Raw genomic sequence first — 21,954 nt, 5'->3', positions numbered from 1 at the left:
TGTTTTTGCTTAAGGATTGCCACCTGAGGTAGCCTCTCTTGCCCATCTTCCTCAGTTTCAGAGGGTGGATTTCTCCGTGTTGCTTTTTCCCCAGGTCTCCACGCCCTTGTGTGTTTCTTTTGCTTAAAGATTGCCACCTGAGCTAGCCTCTGTTGCCCATCTTCGTCCGTTTCAGAGGCTGGATTTCTCAGTGTTGCCTTTTCGCCAGCTCCCCACGCCCTTGTGTGTTTCTTTTGCTTAAAGATTGTCACCTGAGCTAGGCACTGTTGCCCTGCTTCCTCAGTTTCAGAGGGTACCTTTTTCAGGGTTGCTTTTTGACCGGGTCTCCTCGCCATTGTATTTTTTTATCTTATTTTTTTTGCTTAAAGATTGCCACCTGAGCTAGCCTCTGTTGCCCATCTTCGTCCGTTTCAGAGGCTGGATTTCTCAGTGTTGCCTTTTCGCCAGCTCCCCACGCCCTTGTGTGTTTCTTTTGCTTAAAGATTGTCACCTGAGCTAGGCACTGTTGCCCTGCTTCCTCAGTTTCAGAGGGTACCTTTTTCAGGGTTGCTTTTTGACCGGGTCTCCTCGCCATTGTATTTTTTTATCTTATTTTTTTTGCTTAAAGATTGCCACCTGAGCTAGCCTCTGTTGCGCTTCTTTCTCAGTTCTAGAGGGTAGATTTCTCCGTGTTGCTTTTTCCCCAGGTCTCCACGCACTTCCTTTTATTTTTCCTTAAAAATTGCCACCTGAGCTAGCCTCTGTTGTCCATCTTCGTCGGTTTCAGAGGGTAGATTTCTCACTGTTGCTTTTTTGCCAGGTCTGCACGCCCTTGTGTTTTTCTTCTGCTTAAAGGTTGCAACCTGAGCTAGCTTCTTTTGCCCATGTTCCTCAGTTTCAGAGGGTGGATTTCTCCGTGTTGCTTTTTCCCCAGGCCTCCACGCCCTTGTGTGTTTCTTTTGCTTAACGATTGCCACCTGAGGTAGCCTCTGTTGCCCATCTTCGTCCGTTTCAGAGGGTGGATTTCTCAGTGTTGCCTTTTCCCCAGCTCCCCACGCCCTTGTGTGTTTCTTTTGCTTAAAGATTGCCACCTGAAGCCAGCCTCTCTTGCCCATCTTCCTCAGTTTCAGAGGGTAGATATTTCAGGGTTGCTTTTTCCCCAGGTCTCCACGCCTTTGTGTTTTGTTTTTGCTTAACGATTGCCACCTGAGCTAGCCTCTCTTGGCCATGTTCCTCAGTTTCAGAGGGTAGATATTTCAGGGTTGCTTTGTCCCCAGGGCTCCACGCCTTTGTGCTTTGTTTTTGCTTAAGGATTGCCACCTGAGGTAGCCTCTCTTGCCCATCTTCCTCAGTTTCAGAGGGTGGATTTCTCCGTGTTGCTTTTTCCCCAGGTCTCCACGCCCTTGTGTGTTTCTTTTGCTTAAAGATTGCCACCTGAGCTAGCCTCTGTTGCCCATCTTCGTCCGTTTCAGAGGCTGGATTTCTCAGTGTTGCCTTTTCGCCAGCTCCCCACGCCCTTGTGTGTTTCTTTTGCTTAAAGATTGTCACCTGAGCTAGGCACTGTTGCCCTGCTTCCTCAGTTTCAGAGGGTACCTTTTTCAGGGTTGCTTTTTGACCGGGTCTCCTCGCCATTGTATTTTTTTATTTTATTTTTTTTGCTTAAAGATTGCCACCTGAGCTAGCCTCTGTTGCGCTTCTTTCTCAGTTCTAGAGGGTAGATTTCTCCGTGTTGCTTTTTCCCCAGGTCTCCACGCACTTCCTTTTATTTTTCCTTAAAAATTGCCACCTGAGCTAGCCTCTGTTGTCCATCTTCGTCGGTTTCAGAGGGTAGATTTCTCACTGTTGCTTTTTTGCCAGGTCTGCACGCCCTTGTGTTTTTCTTCTGCTTAAAGGTTGCAACCTGAGCTAGCTTCTTTTGCCCATGTTCCTCAGTTTCAGAGGGTGGATTTCTCCGTGTTGCTTTTTCCCCAGGCCTCCACGCCCTTGTGTGTTTCTTTTGCTTAACGATTGCCACCTGAGGTAGCCTCTGTAGCCCATCTTCGTCCCTTTCAGAGGGTGGATTTCTCAGTGTTGCCTTTTCCCCAGCTCCCCACGCCCTTGTGTGTTTCTTTTGCTTAAAGATTGCCACCTGAAGCCAGCCTCTCTTGCCCATCTTCCTCAGTTTCAGAGGGTAGATATTTCAGGGTTGCTTTTTCCCCAGGTCTCCACGCCTTTGTGTTTTGTTTTTGCTTAACGATTGCCACCTGAGCTAGCCTCTCTTGCCCATGTTCCTCAGTTTCAGAGGGTAGATATTTCAGGGTTGCTTTGTCCCCAGGGCTCCACGCCTTTGTGCTTTGTTTTTGCTTAAGGATTGCCACCTGAGGTAGCCTCTCTTGCCCATCTTCCTTAGTTTCAGAGGGTGGATTTCTCCGTGTTGCTTTTTCCCCAGGTCTCCACGCCCTTGTGTGTTTCTTTTGCTTAAAGATTGCCACCTGAGCTAGCCTCTGTTGCCCATCTTCGTCCGTTTCATAGGGTGGATTTCTCAGTGTTGCCTTTTCGCCAGCTCCCCACGCCCTTGTGTGTTTCTTTTGCTTAAAGATTGTCACCTGAGCTAGGCACTGTTGCCCTGCTTCCTCAGTTTCAGAGGGTACCTTTTTCAGGGTTGCTTTTTGACCGGGTCTCCTCGCCATTGTATTTTTTTATTTTATTTTTTTTGCTTAAAGATTGCCACCTGAGCTAGCCTCTGTTGCGCTTCTTTCTCAGTTCTAGAGGGTAGATTTCTCCGTGTTGCTTTTTCCCCAGGTCTCCACGCACTTCCTTTTATTTTTCCTTAAAAATTGCCACCTGAGCTAGCCTCTGTTGTCCATCTTCGTCGGTTTCAGAGGGTAGATTTCTCACTGTTGCTTTTTTGCCAGGTCTGCACGCCCTTGTGTTTTTTTTCTGCTTAAAGGTTGCAACCTGAGCTAGCTTCTTTTGCCCATGTTCCTCAGTTTCAGAGGGTGGATTTCTCCGTGTTGCTTTTTCCCCAGGCCTCCACGCCCTTGTGTGTTTCTTTTGCTTAACGATTGCCACCTGAGGTAGCCTCTGTAGCCCATCTTCGTCCCTTTCAGAGGGTGGATTTCTCAGTGTTGCCTTTTCCCCAGCTCCCCACGCCCTTGTGTGTTTCTTTTGCTTAAAGATTGCCACCTGAAGCCAGCCTCTCTTGCCCATCTTCCTCAGTTTCAGAGGGTAGATATTTCAGGGTTGCTTTTTCCCCAGGTCTCCACGCCTTTGTGTTTTGTTTTTGCTTAACGATTGCCACCTGAGCTAGCCTCTCTTGCCCATGTTCCTCAGTTTCAGAGGGTAGATATTTCAGGGTTGCTTTGTCCCCAGGGCTCCACGCCTTTGTGCTTTGTTTTTGCTTAAGGATTGCCACCTGAGGTAGCCTCTCTTGCCCATCTTCCTTAGTTTCAGAGGGTGGATTTCTCCGTGTTGCTTTTTCCCCAGGTCTCCACGCCCTTGTGTGTTTCTTTTGCTTAAAGATTGCCACCTGAGCTAGCCTCTGTTGCCCATCTTCGTCCGTTTCAGAGGGTGGATTTCTCAGTGTTGCCTTTTCGCCAGCTCCCCACGCCCTTGTGTGTTTCTTTTGCTTAAAGATTGTCACCTGAGCTAGGCACTGTTGCCCTGCTTCCTCAGTTTCAGAGGGTACCTTTTTCAGGGTTGCTTTTTGACCGGGTCTCCTCGCCATTGTATTTTTTTATTTTATTTTTTTTGCTTAAAGATTGCCACCTGAGCTAGCCTCTGTTGCGCTTCTTTCTCAGTTCTAGAGGGTAGATTTCTCCGTGTTGCTTTTTCCCCAGGTCTCCACGCACTTCCTTTTATTTTTCCTTAAAAATTGCCACCTGAGCTAGCCTCTGTTGTCCATCTTCGTCGGTTTCAGAGGGTAGATTTCTCACTGTTGCTTTTTTGCCAGGTCTGCACGCCCTTGTGTTTTTCTTCTGCTTAAAGGTTGCAACCTGAGCTAGCTTCTTTTGCCCATGTTCCTCAGTTTCAGAGGGTGGATTTCTCCGTGTTGCTTTTTCCCCAGGCCTCCACGCCCTTGTGTGTTTCTTTTGCTTAACGATTGCCACCTGAGGTAGCCTCTGTTGCCCATCTTCGTCCGTTTCAGAGGGTGGATTTCTCAGTGTTGCCTTTTCCCCAGCTCCCCACGCCCTTGTGTGTTTCTTTTGCTTAAAGATTGCCACCTGAAGCCAGCCTCTCTTGCCCATCTTCCTCAGTTTCAGAGGGTAGATATTTCAGGGTTGCTTTTTCCCCAGGTCTCCACGCCTTTGTGTTTTGTTTTTGCTTAACGATTGCCACCTGAGCTAGCCTCTCTTGGCCATGTTCCTCAGTTTCAGAGGGTAGATATTTCAGAGTTGCTTTGTCCCCAGGGCTCCACGCCTTTGTGCTTTGTTTTTGCTTAAGGATTGCCACCTGAGGTAGCCTCTCTTGCCCATCTTCCTCAGTTTCAGAGGGTGGATTTCTCCGTGTTGCTTTTTCCCCAGGTCTCCACGCCCTTGTGTGTTTCTTTTGCTTAAAGATTGCCACCTGAGCTAGCCTCTGTTGCCCATCTTCGTCCGTTTCAGAGGCTGGATTTCTCAGTGTTGCCTTTTCGCCAGCTCCCCACGCCCTTGTGTGTTTCTTTTGCTTAAAGATTGTCACCTGAGCTAGGCACTGTTGCCCTGCTTCCTCAGTTTCAGAGGGTACCTTTTTCAGGGTTGCTTTTTGACCGGGTCTCCTCGCCATTGTATTTTTTTATCTTATTTTTTTTGCTTAAAGATTGCCACCTGAGCTAGCCTCTGTTGCCCATCTTCGTCCGTTTCAGAGGCTGGATTTCTCAGTGTTGCCTTTTCGCCAGCTCCCCACGCCCTTGTGTGTTTCTTTTGCTTAAAGATTGTCACCTGAGCTAGGCACTGTTGCCCTGCTTCCTCAGTTTCAGAGGGTACCTTTTTCAGGGTTGCTTTTTGACCGGGTCTCCTCGCCATTGTATTTTTTTATTTTATTTTTTTTGCTTAAAGATTGCCACCTGAGCTAGCCTCTGTTGCGCTTCTTTCTCAGTTCTAGAGGGTAGATTTCTCCGTGTTGCTTTTTCCCCAGGTCTCCACGCACTTCCTTTTATTTTTCCTTAAAAATTGCCACCTGAGCTAGCCTCTGTTGTCCATCTTCGTCGGTTTCAGAGGGTAGATTTCTCACTGTTGCTTTTTTGCCAGGTCTGCACGCCCTTGTGTTTTTCTTCTGCTTAAAGGTTGCAACCTGAGCTAGCTTCTTTTGCCCATGTTCCTCAGTTTCAGAGGGTGGATTTCTCCGTGTTGCTTTTTCCCCAGGCCTCCACGCCCTTGTGTGTTTCTTTTGCTTAACGATTGCCACCTGAGGTAGCCTCTGTTGCCCATCTTCGTCCGTTTCAGAGGGTGGATTTCTCAGTGTTGCCTTTTCCCCAGCTCCCCACGCCCTTGTGTGTTTCTTTTGCTTAAAGATTGCCACCTGAAGCCAGCCTCTCTTGCCCATCTTCCTCAGTTTCAGAGGGTAGATATTTCAGGGTTGCTTTTTCCCCAGGTCTCCACGCCTTTGTGTTTTGTTTTTGCTTAACGATTGCCACCTGAGCTAGCCTCTCTTGCCCATGTTCCTCAGTTTCAGAGGGTAGATATTTCAGGGTTGCTTTGTCCCCAGGGCTCCACGCCTTTGTGCTTTGTTTTTGCTTAAGGATTGCCACCTGAGGTAGCCTCTCTTGCCCATCTTCCTCAGTTTCAGAGGGTGGATTTCTCCATGTTGCTTTTTCCCCAGGTCTCCACGCCCTTGTGTGTTTCTTTTGCTTAAAGATTGCCACCTGAGCTAGCCTCTGTTGCCCATCTTCGTCCGTTTCAGAGGCTGGATTTCTCAGTGTTGCCTTTTCGCCAGCTCCCCACGCCCTTGTGTGTTTCTTTTGCTTAAAGATTGTCACCTGAGCTAGGCACTGTTGCCCTGCTTCCTCAGTTTCAGAGGGTACCTTTTTCAGGGTTGCTTTTTGACCGGGTCTCCTCGCCATTGTATTTTTTTATCTTATTTTTTTTGCTTAAAGATTGCCACCTGAGCTAGCCTCTGTTGCCCATCTTCGTCCGTTTCAGAGGCTGGATTTCTCAGTGTTGCCTTTTCGCCAGCTCCCCACGCCCTTGTGTGTTTCTTTTGCTTAAAGATTGTCACCTGAGCTAGGCACTGTTGCCCTGCTTCCTCAGTTTCAGAGGGTACCTTTTTCAGGGTTGCTTTTTGACCGGGTCTCCTCGCCATTGTATTTTTTTATCTTATTTTTTTTGCTTAAAGATTGCCACCTGAGCTAGCCTCTGTTGCGCTTCTTTCTCAGTTCTAGAGGGTAGATTTCTCCGTGTTGCTTTTTCCCCAGGTCTCCACGCACTTCCTTTTATTTTTCCTTAAAAATTGCCACCTGAGCTAGCCTCTGTTGTCCATCTTCGTCGGTTTCAGAGGGTAGATTTCTCACTGTTGCTTTTTTGCCAGGTCTGCACGCCCTTGTGTTTTTTTTCTGCTTAAAGGTTGCAACCTGAGCTAGCTTCTTTTGCCCATGTTCCTCAGTTTCAGAGGGTGGATTTCTCCGTGTTGCTTTTTCCCCAGGCCTCCACGCCCTTGTGTGTTTCTTTTGCTTAACGATTGCCACCTGAGGTAGCCTCTGTTGCCCATCTTCGTCCGTTTCAGAGGGTGGATTTCTCAGTGTTGCCTTTTCCCCAGCTCCCCACGCCCTTGTGTGTTTCTTTTGCTTAAAGTTTGCCACCTGAAGCCAGCCTCTCTTGCCCATCTTCCTCAGTTTCAGAGGGTAGATATTTCAGGGTTGCTTTTTCCCCAGGTCTCCACGCCTTTGGGTTTTGTTTTTGCTTAACGATTGCCACCTGAGCTAGCCTCTGTTGCCCATCTTCCTCAATTTCATAGGGTTGATATTTCAGGGTTGCTTTTTCCCCAGGTCTCCACGCCCTTGTGTGTTTCTTTTGCTTAACGATTGCCACCTGAGGTAGCATCTGTTGCCCATCCTCATCAGTTTCAGAAGGTAGATTTCTCAGTGCTGCTTTTCCCCAGGTCTCCACGCCCTTGTGTGTTTGTTTTGCTTAAAGTTTGCCACCTGAGCCAGCCTCTCTTGCCCATCTTCCACAGTTTCAGACGGTAGATATTTCAGGGTTGCTTTTTCCCCATGTCTCCACGCCTTTGGGTTTTGTTTTTGCTTAACGATTGCCACCTGGGCTAGCCTCTGTTGCCCGTCTTCCTCAGTTTCAGAGGGTGGTTTTCTCCGTGTTGCTTTTTCCCCAGGTCTCCACGCCCTTGTGTGTTTCTTTTGCTTAAAGATTGCCACCTGAGCTAGCCTCTGTTGCCCATCTTCGTCCGTTTCAGAGGGTGGATTTCTCAGTGTTGCCTTTTCGCCAGCTCCCCACGCCCTTGTGTCTTTCTTTTCCTTAAAGATTGTCACCTGAGCTAGGCACTGTTGCCCTGCTTCCTCAGTTTCAGAGGTTACCTTTTTCAGGGTTGCTTTTTGACCGGGTCTCCTCGCCATTGTATTTTTCTATTTTCTTTTTTTTGCTTAAAGATTGCCACCTGAGCTAGCCTCTGTTGCCCATCTTCTTCGGTTTCAGAGGGTAGATTTCTCAGTGTTTCTTTTTCGCCAGCTCTCCACGCCCTTGCGTCTTTTGTTTTTTCTGCTTAAAGGTTGCAACCTGAGTTAGCTTCTTTTGCCCATGTTCGTCAGTTTCAGAGGGTGGATTTCTCCGTGTTGCTTTTTCCCCAGGTCTTCACGCCTTAGTGTTTTGTTTTTGCTTAACGATTGCCACCTGGGCTAGCCTCTGTTGCCCATCTTCCTCAGTTTCAGAGGGTGGTTTTCTCCGTGTTGCTTTTTCCCCAGGTCTCCACGCCCTTGTGTGTTTCTTTTGCTTCACGATTGCCACCTGAGGTAGCCTCTGTTGCCCATCCTCGTCAGTTTCAGAGGGTGGATTTCTCCCTGCTGCTTTTTCCCCAGGTCTCCACGCCCTTGTGTGTTTCTTTTGCTTAAAGTTTGCCACCTGAAGCCAGCCTCTCTTGCCCATCTTCCTCAGTTTCAGAGGGTAGATATTTCAGGGTTGCTTTTTCCCCAGGTCTCCACGCCTTTGGGTTTTGTTTTTGCTTAACGATTGCCACCTGAGCTAGCCTCTGTTGCCCATCTTCCTCAATTTCAGAGGGTTGATATTTCAGGGTTGCTTTTTCCCCAGGTCTCCACGCCCTTGTGTGTTTCTTTTGCTTAACGATTGCCACCTGAGGTAGCATCTGTTGCCCATCCTCATCAGTTTCAGAAGGTAGATTTCTCAGTGCTGCTTTTCCCCAGGTCTCCACGCCCTTGTGTGTTTGTTTTGCTTAAAGTTTGCCACCTGAGCCAGCCTCTCTTGCCCATCTTCCACAGTTTCAGACGGTAGATATTTCAGGGTTGCTTCTTCCCCATGTCTCCACGCCTTTGGGTTTTGTTTCTGCTTAAGGATTGCCACCTGAGGTAGCCTCTGTTGCCCATCTTCCTCAGTTTCAGAGGGTGGATTTCTCCGTGTTGCTTTTTCCCCAGGTCTCCACGCCCTTGTGTGTTTCTTTTGCTTCACGATTGCCACCTGAGGTAGCCTCTGTTGCCCATCCTCGTCAGTTTCAGAGGGTGGATTTCTCCCTGCTGCTTTTTCCCCAGGTCTCCACGCCCTTGTGTGTTTCTTTTGCTTAAAGTTTGTCACCTGAAGCCAGCCTCTCTTGCCCATCTTCCTCAGTTTCAGAGGGTAGATATTTCAGCGTTGCTTTTTCCCCAGGTCTTCACGCCTTAGTGTTTTGTTTTTGCTTAACGATTGCCACCTGGGCTAGCCTCTGTTGCCCATATTCCTCAGTTTCAGAGGGTGGATTTCTCCGTGTTGCTTTTTCCCCAGGTCTCCACGCCCTTGTGTGTTTCTTTTGCTTAAAGATTGCCACCTGAGCTAGCCTCTGTTGCCCATCTTCGTCCGTTTCAGAGGGTGGATTTCTCAGTGTTGCCTTTTCGCCAGCTCCCCACGCCCTTGTGTCTTTCTTTTCCTTAAAGATTGTCACCTGAGCTAGGCACTGTTGCCCTGCTTCCTCAGTTTCAGAGGTTACCTTTTTCAGGGTTGCTTTTTGACCGGGTCTCCTCGCCATTGTATTTTTCTATTTTCTTTTTTTTGCTTAAAGATTGCCACCTGATCTAGCCTCTGTTGCCCATCTTCTTCGGTTTCAGAGGGTAGATTTCTCAGTGTTTCTTTTTCGCCAGCTCTCCACGCCCTTGCGTCTTTTGTTTTTTCTGCTTAAAGGTTGCAACCTGAGTTAGCTTCTTTTGCCCATGTTCGTCAGTTTCAGAGGGTGGATTTCTCCGTGTTGCTTTTTCCCCAGGTCTCCACGCCCTTGTGTGTTTCTTTTGCTTAACGATTGCCACCTGAGGTAGCCTCTGTTGCCCATCCTCGTCAGTTTCAGAGGGTAGATTTCTCAGTGCTGCTTTTTCCCCAGGTCTCGACGCCCTTGTGTGTTTCTTTTGCTTAAAGTTTGCCAGCTGAAGCCAGCCTCTCTTGCCCATCTTCCTCAGTTTCAGAGGGTAGATATTTCAGGGTTGCTTTTTACCCAGGTCTCCACGCCTTTGGGTTTTGTTTTTGCTTAACGATTGCCACCTGAGGTAGCCTCTCTTGCCCATCGTCCTGAGTTTCAGAGGGTGGATTTCTCCGTGTTGCTTTTTCCCCAGGTCTCCACGCCCTTGTGTGTTTCTTTTGCTTCACGATTGCCACCTGAGGTAGCCTCTATTGCCCATCCTCGTCAGTTTCAGAGGGTGGATTTCTCCCTGCTGCTTTTTCCCCAGGTCTCAACGCCCTTGTGTGTTTCTTTTGCTTAAAGTTTGCCACCTGAAGCCAGCCTCTCTTGCCCATCTTCCTCAGTTTCAGAGGGTAGATATTTCAGGGTTGCTTTTTCCCCAGGTCTCCACGCCTTTGGGTTTTGTTTCTGCTTAAGGATTGTCACCTGAGGTAGCCTCTGTTGCCCATCTTCCTCAGTTTCAGAGGGTGGATTTCTCCGTGTTGCTTTTTCCCCAGGTCTCCACGCCCTTGTGTGTTTCTTTTGCTTAAAGATTGCCACCTGAGGTAGCCTCTGTTGCCCATCCTCATCAGTTTCAGAAGGTAGATTTCTCAGTGCTGCTTTTCCCCAGGTCTCCACGCCCTTGTGTGTTTGTTTTGCTTAAAGTTTGCCACCTGAGCCAGCCTCTCTTGCCCATCTTCCACAGTTTCAGACGGTAGATATTTCAGGGTTGCTTTTTCCCCATGTCTCCACGCCTTTGGGTTTTGTTTCTGCTTAAGGATTGCCACCTGAGGTAGCCTCTGTTGCCCATCTTCCTCAGTTTCAGAGGGTGGATTTCTCCGTGTTGCTTTTTCCCCAGGTCTCCACGCCCTTGTGTGTTTCTTTTGCTTAAGGATTGCCACCTGAGGTAGCCTCTGTTGCCCATCCTCGTAAGTTTCAGAGGGTAGATTTCTCAGTGCTGCTTTTTCCCCAGGTCTCCACGCCCTTGTGTGTTTCTTTTGCTTAAAGATTGCCACCTGAGCTAGCCTCTGTTGCCCATCTTCGTCCGTTTCAGAGGGTGGATTTCTCAGTGTTGCCTTTTCGCCAGCTCCCCACGCCCTTGTGTGTTTCTTTTCCTTAAAGATTGTCACCTGAGCTAGGCACTGTTGCCCTGCTTCCTCAGTTTCAGAGGTTACCTTTTTCAGGGTTGCTTTTTGACCGGGTCTCCTCGCCATTGTATTTTTCTATTTTCTTTTTTTTGCTTAAAGATTGCCACCTGAGCTAGCCTCTGTTGCCCATCTTCTTCGGTTTCAGAGGGTAGATTTCTCAGTGTTTCTTTTTCGTCAGCTCTCCACGCCCTTGCGTCTTTTGTTTTTTCTGCTTAAAGGTTGCAACCTGAGTTAGCTTCTTTTGCCCATGTTCGTCAGTTTCAGAGGGTGGATTTCTCCGTGTTGCTTTTTCCCCAGGTCTCCACGCCCTTGTGTGTTTCTTTTGCTTAACGATTGCCACCTGAGGTAGCCTCTGTTGCCCATCCTCGTCAGTTTCAGAGGGTGGATTTCTCAGTGCTGCTTTTTCCCCAGGTCTCCACGCCCTTGTGTGTTTCTTTTGCTTAAAGTTTGCCAGCTGAAGCCAGCCTCTCTTGCCCATCTTCCTCAGTTTCAGAGGGTAGATATTTCAGGGTTGCTTTTTCCCCATGTCTCCACGCCTTTGGGTTTTGTTTTTGCTTAACGATTGCCACCTGGGCTAGCCTCTGTTGCCCGTCTTCCTCAGTTTCAGAGGGTGGTTTTCTCCGTGTTGCTTTTTCCCCAGGTCTCCACGCCCTTGTGTGTTTCTTTTGCTTAAAGATTGCCACCTGAGCTAGCCTCTGTTGCCCATCTTCGTCCGTTTCAGAGGGTGGATTTCTCAGTGTTGCCTTTTCGCCAGCTCCCCACGCCCTTGTGTGTTTCTTTTCCTTAAAGATTGTCACCTGAGCTAGGCACTGTTGCCCTGCTTCCTCAGTTTCAGAGGTTACCTTTTTCAGGGTTGCTTTTTGACCGGGTCTCCTCGCCATTGTATTTTTCTATTTTCTTTTTTTTGCTTAAAGATTGCCACCTGAGCTAGCCTCTGTTGCCCATCTTCTTCGGTTTCAGAGGGTAGATTTCTCAGTGTTTCTTTTTCGCCAGCTCTCCACGCCCTTGCGTCTTTTGTTTTTTCTGCTTAAAGGTTGCAACCTGAGTTAGCTTCTTTTGCCCATGTTCGTCAGTTTCAGAGGGTGGATTTCTCCGTGTTGCTTTTTCCCCAGGTCTCCACGCCCTTGTGTGTTTCTTTTGCTTAACGATTGCCACCTGAGGTAGCCTCTGTTGCCCATCCTCGTCAGTTTCAGAGGGTGGATTTCTCAGTGCTGCTTTTTCCCCAGGTCTCCACGCCCTTGTGTGTTTCTTTTGCTTAAAGTTTGCCAGCTGAAGCCAGCCTCTCTTGCCCATCTTCCTCAGTTTCAGAGGGTAGATATTTCAGGGTTGCTTTTTACCCAGGTCTCCACGCCTTTGGGTTTTGTTTTTGCTTAACGATTGCCACCTGAGGTAGCCTCTCTTGCCCATCGTCCTGAGTTTCAGAGGGTGGATTTCTCCGTGTTGCTTTTTCCCCAGGTCTCCACGCCCTAGTGTGTTTCTTTTGCTTCACGATTGCCACCTGAGGTAGCCTCTGTTGCCCATCCTCGTCAGTTTCAGAGGGTGGATTTCTCCCTGCTGCTTTTTCCCCAGGTCTCCACGCCCTTGTGTGTTTCTTTTGCTTAAAGTTTGCCACCTGAAGCCAGCCTCTCTTGCCCATCTTCCTCAGTTTCAGAGGGTAGATATTTCAGGGTTGCTTTTTCCCCAGGTCTCCACGCCTTTGGGTTTTGTTTTTGCTTAACGATTGCCACCTGAGCTAGCCTCTGTTGCCCATCTTCCTCAATTTCAGAGGGTTGATATTTCAGGGTTGCTTTTTCCCCAGGTCTCCACGCCCTTGTGTGTTTCTTTTGCTTAACGATTGCCACCTGAGGTAGCATCTGTTGCCCATCCTCATCAGTTTCAGAAGGTAGATTTCTCAGTGCTGCTTTTCCCCAGGTCTCCACGCCCTTGTGTGTTTGTTTTGCTTAAAGTTTGCCACCTGAGCCAGCCTCTCTTGCCCATCTTCCACAGTTTCAGACGGTAGATATTTCAGGGTTGCTTTTTCCCCATGTCTCCACGCCTTTGGGTTTTGTTTCTGCTTAAGGATTGCCACCTGAGGTAGCCTCTGTTGCCCATCTTCCTCAGTTTCAGAGGGTGGATTTCTCCGTGTTGCTTTTTCCCCAGGTCTCCACGCCCTTGTGTGTTTCTTTTGCTTCACGATTGCCACCTGAGGTAGCCTCTGTTGCCCATCCTCGTCAGTTTCAGAGGGTGGATTTCTCCCTGCTGCTTTTTCCCCAGGTCTCCACGCCCTTGTGTGTTTCTTTTGCTTAAAGTTTGTCACCTGAAGCCAGCCTCTCTTGCCCATCTTCCTCAGTTTCAGAGGGTAGATATTTCAGCGTTGCTTTTTCCCCAGGTCTTCACGCCTTAGTGTTTTGTTTTTGCTTAACGATTGCCACCTGGGCTAGCCTCTGTTGCCCATCTTCCTCAGTTTCAGAGGGTGGATTTCTCCGTGTTGCTTTTTCCCCAGGTCTCCACGCCCTTGTGTGTTTCTTTTGCTTAAAGATTGCCACCTGAGCTAGCCTCTTTTGCCCATCTTCGTCCGTTTCAGAGGGTGGATTTCTCAGTGTTGCCTTTTCGCCAGCTCCCCACGCCCTTGTGTCTTTCTTTTCCTTAAAGATTGTCACCTGAGCTAGGCACTGTTGCCCTGCTTCCTCAGTTTCAGAGGTTACCTTTTTCAGGGTTGCTTTTTGACCGGGTCTCCTCGCCATTGTATTTTTCTATTTTCTTTTTTTTGCTTAAAGATTGCCACCTGAGCTAGCCTCTGTTGCCCATCTTCTTCGGTTTCAGAGGGTAGATTTCTCAGTGTTTCTTTTTCGCCAGCTCTCCACGCCCTTGCGTCTTTTGTTTTTTCTGCTTAAAGGTTGCAACCTGAGTTAGCTTCTTTTGCCCATGTTCGTCAGTTTCAGAGGGTGGATTTCTCCGTGTTGCTTTTTCCCCAGGTCTCCACGCCCTTGTGTGTTTCTTTTGCTTAACGATTGCCACCTGAGGTAGCCTCTGTTGCCCATCCTCGTCAGTTTCAGAGGGTAGATTTCTCAGTGCTGCTTTTTCCCCAGGTCTCCACGCCCTTGTGTGTTTCTTTTGCTTAAAGTTTGCCAGCTGAAGCCAGCCTCTCTTGCCCATCTTCCTCAGTTTCAGAGGGTAGATATTTCAGGGTTGCTTTTTACCCAGGTCTCCACGCTTTTGGGTTTTGTTTTTGCTTAACGATTGCCACCTGAGGTAGCCTCTCTTGCCCATCGTCCTGAGTTTCAGAGGGTGGATTTCTCCGTGTTGCTTTTTCCCCAGGTCTCCACGCCCTTGTGTGTTTCTTTTGCTTCACGATTGCCACCTGAGGTAGCCTCTATTGCCCATCCTCGTCAGTTTCAGAGGGTGGATTTCTCCCTGCTGCTTTTTCCCCAGGTCTCAACGCCCTTGTGTGTTTCTTTTGCTTAAAGTTTGCCACCTGAAGCCAGCCTCTCTTGCCCATCTTCCTCAGTTTCAGAGGGTAGATATTTCAGGGTTGCTTTTTCCCCAGGTCTCCACGCCTTTGGGTTTTGTTTCTGCTTAAGGATTGCCACCTGAGGTAGCCTCTGTTGCCCATCTTCCTCAGTTTCAGAGGGTGGATTTCTCCGTGTTGCTTTTTCCCCAGGTCTCCACGCCCTTGTGTGTTTCTTTTGCTTAAAGATTGCCACCTGAGGTAGCCTCTGTTGCCCATCCTCATCAGTTTCATAAGGTAGATTTCTCAGTGCTGCTTTTCCCCAGGTCTCCACGCCCTTGTGTGTTTGTTTTGCTTAAAGTTTGCCACCTGAGCCAGCCTCTCTTGCCCATCTTCCACAGTTTCAGACGGTAGATATTTCAGGGTTGCTTTTTCCCCATGTCTCCATGCCTTTGGGTTTTGTTTCTGCTTAAGGATTGCCACCTGAGGTAGCCTCTGTTGCCCATCTTCCTCAGTTTCAGAGGGTGGATTTCTCCGTGTTGCTTTTTCCCCAGGTCTCCACGCCCTTGTGTGTTTCTTTTGCTTAAGGATTGCCACCTGACGTAGCCTCTGTTGCCCATCCTCGTAAGTTTCAGAGGGTAGATTTCTCAGTGCTGCTTTTTCCCCAGGTCTCCACGCCCTTGTGTGTTTCTTTTGCTTAAAGATTGCCACCTGAGCTAGCCTCTGTTGCCCATCTTCGTCCGTTTCAGAGGGTGGATTTCTCAGTGTTGCCTTTTCGCCAGCTCCCCACGCCCTTGTGTGTTTCTTTTCCTTAAAGATTGTCACCTGAGCTAGGCACTGTTGCCCTGCTTCCTCAGTTTCAGAGGTTACCTTTTTCAGGGTTGCTTTTTGACCGGGTCTCCTCGCCATTGTATTTTTCTATTTTCTTTTTTTTGCTTAAAGATTGCCACCTGAGCTAGCCTCTGTTGCCCATCTTCTTCGGTTTCAGAGGGTAGATTTCTCAGTGTTTCTTTTTCGCCAGCTCTCCACGCCCTTGCGTCTTTTGTTTTTTCTGCTTGAAGGTTGCAACCTGAGTTAGCTTCTTTTGCCCATGTTCGTCAGTTTCAGAGGGTGGATTTCTCCGTGTTGCCTTTTCCCCAGGTCTCCACGCCCTTGTGTGTTTCTTTTGCTTAACGATTGCCACCTGAGGTAGCCTCTGTTGCCCATCCTCGTCAGTTTCAGAGGGTGGATTTCTCAGTGCTGCTTTTTCCCCAGGTCTCCACGCCCTTGTGTGTTTCTTTTGCTTAAAGTTTGCCAGCTGAAGCCAGCCTCTCTTGCCCATCTTCCTCAGTTTCAGAGGGTAGATATTTCAGGGTTGCTTTTTCCCCATGTCTCCACGCCTTTGGGTTTTGTTTTTGCTTAACGATTGCCACCTGGGCTAGCCTCTGTTGCCCATCTTCGTCCGTTTCAGAGGGTGGATTTCTCAGTATTGCCTTTTCGCCAGCTCCCCACGCCCTTGTGTGTTTCTTTTCCTTAAAGATTGTCACCTGAGCTAGGCACTGTTGCCCTGCTTCCTCAGTTTCAGATGTTACCTTTTTCAGGGTTGCTTTTTGACCGGGTCTCCTCGCCATTGTATTTTTCTATTTTCTTTTTTTTGCTTAAAGATTGCCACCTGAGCTAGCCTCTGTTGCCCATCTTCTTCGGTTTCAGAGGGTAGATTTCTCAGTGTTTCTTTTTCGCCAGCTCTCCACGCCCTTGCGTCTTTTGTTTTTTCTGCTTAAAGGTTGCAACCTGAGTTAGCTTCTTTTGCCCATGTTCGTCAGTTTCAGAGGGTGGATTTCTCCGTGTTGCTTTTTCCCCAGGTCTCCACGCCCTTGTGTGTTTCTTTTGCTTAACGATTGCCACCTGAGGTAGCCTCTGTTGCCCATCCTCGTCAGTTTCAGAGGGTGGATTTCTCAGTGCTGCTTTTTCCCCAGGTCTCCACGCCCTTGTGTGTTTCTTTTGCTTAAAGTTTGCCAGCTGAAGCCAGCCTCTCTTGCCCATCTTCCTCAGTTTCAGAGGGTAGATATTTCAGGGTTGCTTTTTACCCAGGTCTCCACGCCTTTGGGTTTTGTTTTTGCTTAACGATTGCCACCTGAGGTAGCCTCTCTTGCCCATCGTCCTGAGTTTCAGAGGGTGGATTTCTCCGTGTTGCTTTTTCCCCAGGTCTCCACGCCCTAGTGTGTTTCTTTTGCTTCACGATTGCCACCTGAGGTAGCCTCTGTTGCCCATCCTCGTCAGTTTCAGAGGGTGGATTTCTCCCTGCTGCTTTTTCCCCAGGTCTCCACGCCCTTGTGTGTTTCTTTTGCTTAAAGTTTGCCACCTGAAGCCAGCCTCTCTTGCCCATCTTCCTCAGTTTCAGAGGGTAGATATTTCAGGGTTGCTTTTTCCCCAGGTCTCCACGCCTTTGGGTTTTGTTTTTGCTTAACGATTGCCACCTGAGCTAGCCTCTGTTGCCCATCTTCCTCAATTTCAGAGGGTTGATATTTCAGGGTTGCTTTTTCCCCAGGTCTCCACGCCCTTGTGTGTTTCTTTTGCTTAACGATTGCCACCTGAGGTAGCATCTGTTGCCCATCCTCATCAGTTTCAGAAGGTAGATTTCTCAGTGCTGCTTTTCCCCAGGTCTCCACGCCCTTGTGTGTTTGTTTTGCTTAAAGTTTGCCACCTGAGCCAGCCTCTCTTGCCCATCTTCCACAGTTTCAGACGGTAGATATTTCAGGGTTGCTTTTTCCCCATGTCTCCACGCCTTTGGGTTTTGTTTCTGCTTAAGGATTGCCACCTGAGGTAGCCTCTGTTGCCCATCTTCCTCAGTTTCAGAGGGTGGATTTCTCCGTGTTGCTTTTTCCCCAGGTCTCCACGCCCTTGTGTGTTTCTTTTGCTTCACGATTGCCACCTGAGGTAGCCTCTGTTGCCCATCCTCGTCAGTTTCAGAGGGTGGATTTCTCCCTGCTGCTTTTTCCCCAGGTCTCCACGCCCTTGTGTGTTTCTTTTGCTTAAAGTTTGTCACCTGAAGCCAGCCTCTCTTGCCCATCTTCCTCAGTTTCAGAGGGTAGATATTTCAGCGTTGCTTTTTCCCCATGTCTTCACGCCTTAGTGTTTTGTTTTTGCTTAACGATTGCCACCTGGGCTAGCCTCTGTTGCCCATCTTCCTCAGTTTCAGAGGGTGGATTTCTCCGTGTTGCTTTTTCCCCAGGTCTCCACGCCCTTGTGTGTTTCTTTTGCTTAAAGATTGCCACCTGAGCTAGCCTCTGTTGCCCATCTTCGTCCGTTTCAGAGGGTGGATTTCTCAGTGTTGCCTTTTCGCCAGCTCCCCACGCCCTTGTGTGTTTCTTTTCCTTAAAGATTGTCACCTGAGCTAGGCACTGTTGCCCTGCTTCCTCAGTTTCAGAGGTTACCTTTTTCAGGGTTGCTTTTTGACCGGGTCTCCTCGCCATTGTATTTTTCTATTTTCTTTTTTTTGCTTAAAGATTGCCACCTGAGCTAGCCTCTGTTGCCCATCTTCTTCGGTTTCAGAGGGTAGATTTCTCAGTGTTTCTTTTTCGCCAGCTCTCCACGCCCTTGCGTCTTTTGTTTTTTCTGCTTAAAGGTTGCAACCTGAGTTAGCTTCTTTTGCCCATGTTCGTCAGTTTCAGAGGGTGGATTTCTCCGTGTTGCTTTTTCCCCAGGTCTCCACGCCCTTGTGTGTTTCTTTTGCTTAACGATTGCCACCTGAGGTAGCCTCTGTTGCCCATCCTCGTCAGTTTCAGAGGGTAGATTTCTCAGTGCTGCTTTTTCCCCAGGTCTCCACGCCCTTGTGTGTTTCTTTTGCTTAAAGTTTGCCAGCTGAAGCCAGCCTCTCTTGCCCATCTTCCTCAGTTTCAGAGGGTAGATATTTCAGGGTTGCTTTTTACCCAGGTCTCCACGCTTTTGGGTTTTGTTTTTGCTTAACGATTGCCACCTGAGGTAGCCTCTCTTGCCCATCGTCCTGAGTTTCAGAGGGTGGATTTCTCCGTGTTGCTTTTTCCCCAGGTCTCCACGCCCTTGTGTGTTTCTTTTGCTTCACGATTGCCACCTGAGGTAGCCTCTATTGCCCATCCTCGTCAGTTTCAGAGGGTGGATTTCTCCCTGCTGCTTTTTCCCCAGGTCTCAACGCCCTTGTGTGTTTCTTTTGCTTAAAGTTTGCCACCTGAAGCCAGCCTCTCTTGCCCATCTTCCTCAGTTTCAGAGGGTAGATATTTCAGGGTTGCTTTTTCCCCAGGTCTCCACGCCTTTGGGTTTTGTTTCTGCTTAAGGATTGCCACCTGAGGTAGCCTCTGTTGCCCATCTTCCTCAGTTTCAGAGGGTGGATTTCTCCGTGTTGCTTTTTCCCCAGGTCTCCACGCCCTTGTGTGTTTCTTTTGCTTAAAGATTGCCACCTGAGGTAGCCTCTGTTGCCCATCCTCATCAGTTTCAGAAGGTAGATTTCTCAGTGCTGCTTTTCCCCAGGTCTCCACGCCCTTGTGTGTTTGTTTTGCTTAAAGTTTGCCACCTGAGCCAGCCTCTCTTGCCCATCTTCCACAGTTTCAGACGGTAGATATTTCAGGGTTGCTTTTTCCCCATGTCTCCACGCCTTTGGGTTTTGTTTCTGCTTAAGGATTGCCACCTGAGGTAGCCTCTGTTGCCCATCTTCCTCAGTTTCAGAGGGTGGATTTCTCCGTGTTGCTTTTTCCCCAGGTCTCCACGCCCTTGTGTGTTTCTTTTGCTTAAGGATTGCCACCTGACGTAGCCTCTGTTGCCCATCCTCGTCAGTTTCAGAGGGTGGATTTCTCAGTGCTGCTTTTTCCCCAGGTCTCCACGCCCTTGTGTGTTTCTTTTGCTTAAAGTTTGCCAGCTGAAGCCAGCCTCTCTTGCCCATCTTCCTCAGTTTCAGAGGGTAGATATTTCAGGGTTGCTTTTTACCCAGGTCTCCACGCCTTTGGGTTTTGTTTTTGCTTAACGATTGCCACCTGATGTAGCCTCTCTTGCCCATCGTCCTGAGTTTCAGAGGGTGGATTTCTCCGTGTTGCTTTTTCCCCAGGTCTCCACGCCCTAGTGTGTTTCTTTTGCTTCACGATTGCCACCTGAGGTAGCCTCTGTTGCCCATCTTCGTCAGTTTCAGAGGGTGGATTTCTCCCTGCTGCTTTTTCCCCAGGTCTCCACGCCCTTGTGTGTTTCTTTTGCTTAAAGTTTGCCACCTGAAGCCAGCCTCTCTTGCCCATCTTCCTCAGTTTCAGAGGGTAGATATTTCAGGGTTGCTTTTTCCCCAGGTCTCCACGCCTTTGGGTTTTGTTTTTGCTTAACGATTGCCACCTGAGCTAGCCTCTGTTGCCCATCTTCCTCAATTTCAGAGGGTTGATATTTCAGGGTTGCTTTTTCCCCAGGTCTCCACGCCCTTGTGTGTTTCTTTTGCTTAACGATTGCCACCTGAGGTAGCATCTGTTGCCCATCCTCATCAGTTTCAGAAGGTAGATTTCTCAGTGCTGCTTTTCCCCAGGTCTCCACGCCCTTGTGTGTTTGTTTTGCTTAAAGTTTGCCACCTGAGCCAGCCTCTCTTGCCCATCTTCCACAGTTTCAGACGGTAGATATTTCAGGGTTGCTTTTTCCCCATGTCTCCACGCCTTTGGGTTTTGTTTCTGCTTAAGGATTGCCACCTGAGGTAGCCTCTGTTGCCCATCTTCCTCAGTTTCAGAGGGTGGATTTCTCCGTGTTGCTTTTTCCCCAGGTCTCCACGCCCTTGTGTGTTTCTTTTGCTTCACGATTGCCACCTGAGGTAGCCTCTGTTGCCCATCCTCGTCAGTTTCAGAGGGTGGATTTCTCCCTGCTGCTTTTTCCCCAGGTCTCCACGCCCTTGTGTGTTTCTTTTGCTTAAAGTTTGTCACCTGAAGCCAGCCTCTCTTGCCCATCTTCCTCAGTTTCAGAGGGTAGATATTTCAGCGTTGCTTTTTCCCCAGGTCTTCACGCCTTAGTGTTTTGTTTTTGCTTAACGATTGCCACCTGGGCTAGCCTCTGTTGCCCATCTTCCTCAGTTTCAGAGGGTGGATTTCTCCGTGTTGCTTTTTCCCCAGGTCTCCACGCCCTTGTGTGTTTCTTTTGCTTAAAGATTGCCACCTGAGCTAGCCTCTGTTGCCCATCTTCGTCCGTTTCAGAGGGTGGATTTCTCAGTGTTGCCTTTTCGCCAGCTCCCCACGCCCTTGTGTCTTTCTTTTCCTTAAAGATTGTCACCTGAGCTAGGCACTGTTGCCCTGCTTCCTCAGTTTCAGAGGTTACCTTTTTCAGGGTTGCTTTTTGACCGGGTCTCCTCGCCATTGTATTTTTCTATTTTCTTTTTTTTGCTTAAAGATTGCCACCTGAGCTAGCCTCTGTTGCCCATCTTCTTCGGTTTCAGAGGGTAGATTTCTCAGTGTTTCTTTTTCGCCAGCTCTCCACGCCCTTGCGTCTTTTGTTTTTTCTGCTTAAAGGTTGCAACCTGAGTTAGCTTCTTTTGCCCATGTTCGTCAGTTTCAGAGGGTGGATTTCTCCGTGTTGCTTTTTCCCCAGGTCTCCACGCCCTTGTGTGTTTCTTTTGCTTAACGATTGCCACCTGAGGTAGCCTCTGTTGCCCATCCTCGTCAGTTTCAGAGGGTAGATTTCTCAGTGCTGCTTTTTCCCCAGGTCTCCACGCCCTTGTGTGTTTCTTTTGCTTAAAGTTTGCCAGCTGAAGCCAGCCTCTCTTGCCCATCTTCCTCAGTTTCAGAGGGTAGATATTTCAGGGTTGCTTTTTACCCAGGTCTCCACGCTTTTGGGTTTTGTTTTTGCTTAACGATTGCCACCTGAGGTAGCCTCTCTTGCCCATCGTCCTGAGTTTCAGAGGGTGGATTTCTCCGTGTTGCTTTTTCCCCAGGTCTCCACGCCCTTGTGTGTTTCTTTTGCTTCACGATTGCCACCTGAGGTAGCCTCTATTGCCCATCCTCGTCAGTTTCAGAGGGTGGATTTCTCCCTGCTGCTTTTTCCCCAGGTCTCAACGCCCTTGTGTGTTTCTTTTGCTTAAAGTTTGCCACCTGAAGCCAGCCTCTCTTGCCCATCTTCCTCAGTTTCAGAGGGTAGATATTTCAGGGTTGCTTTTTCCCCAGGTCTCCACGCCTTTGGGTTTTGTTTCTGCTTAAGGATTGCCACCTGAGGTAGCCTCTGTTGCCCATCTTCCTCAGTTTCAGAGGGTGGATTTCTCCGTGTTGCTTTTTCCCCAGGTCTCCACGCCCTTGTGTGTTTCTTTTGCTTAAAGATTGCCACCTGAGGTAGCCTCTGTTGCCCATCCTCATCAGTTTCAGAAGGTAGATTTCTCAGTGCTGCTTTTCCCCAGGTCTCCACGCCCTTGTGTGTTTGTTTTGCTTAAAGTTTGCCACCTGAGCCAGCCTCTCTTGCCCATCTTCCACAGTTTCAGACGGTAGATATTTCAGGGTTGCTTTTTCCCCATGTCTCCACGCCTTTGGGTTTTGTTTCTGCTTAAGGATTGCCACCTGAGGTAGCCTCTGTTGCCCATCTTCCTCAGTTTCAGAGGGTGGATTTCTCCGTGTTGCTTTTTCCCCAGGTCTCCACGCCCTTGTGTGTTTCTTTTGCTTAAGGATTGCCACCTGACGTAGCCTCTGTTGCCCATCCTCGTAAGTTTCAGAGGGTAGATTTCTCAGTGCTGCTTTTTCCCCAGGTCTCCACGCACTTGTGTGTTTCTTTTGCTTAAAGATTGCCACCTGAGCTAGCCTCTGTTGCCCATCTTCGTCCGTTTCAGAGGGTGGATTTCTCAGTGTTGCCTTTTCGCCAGCTCCCCACGCCCTTGTGTGTTTCTTTTCCTTAAAGATTGTCACCTGAGCTAGGCACTGT

The sequence above is a fragment of the Equus asinus genome, unplaced genomic scaffold (assembly GCF_041296235.1).
Source record: "Equus asinus isolate D_3611 breed Donkey unplaced genomic scaffold, EquAss-T2T_v2 contig_62, whole genome shotgun sequence".
NCBI lineage: Eukaryota > Metazoa > Chordata > Mammalia > Perissodactyla > Equidae > Equus > Equus asinus.
The sequence above is the reverse complement of the archived record's forward strand: the minus strand, read 5'-3'. Positions refer to the sequence as shown.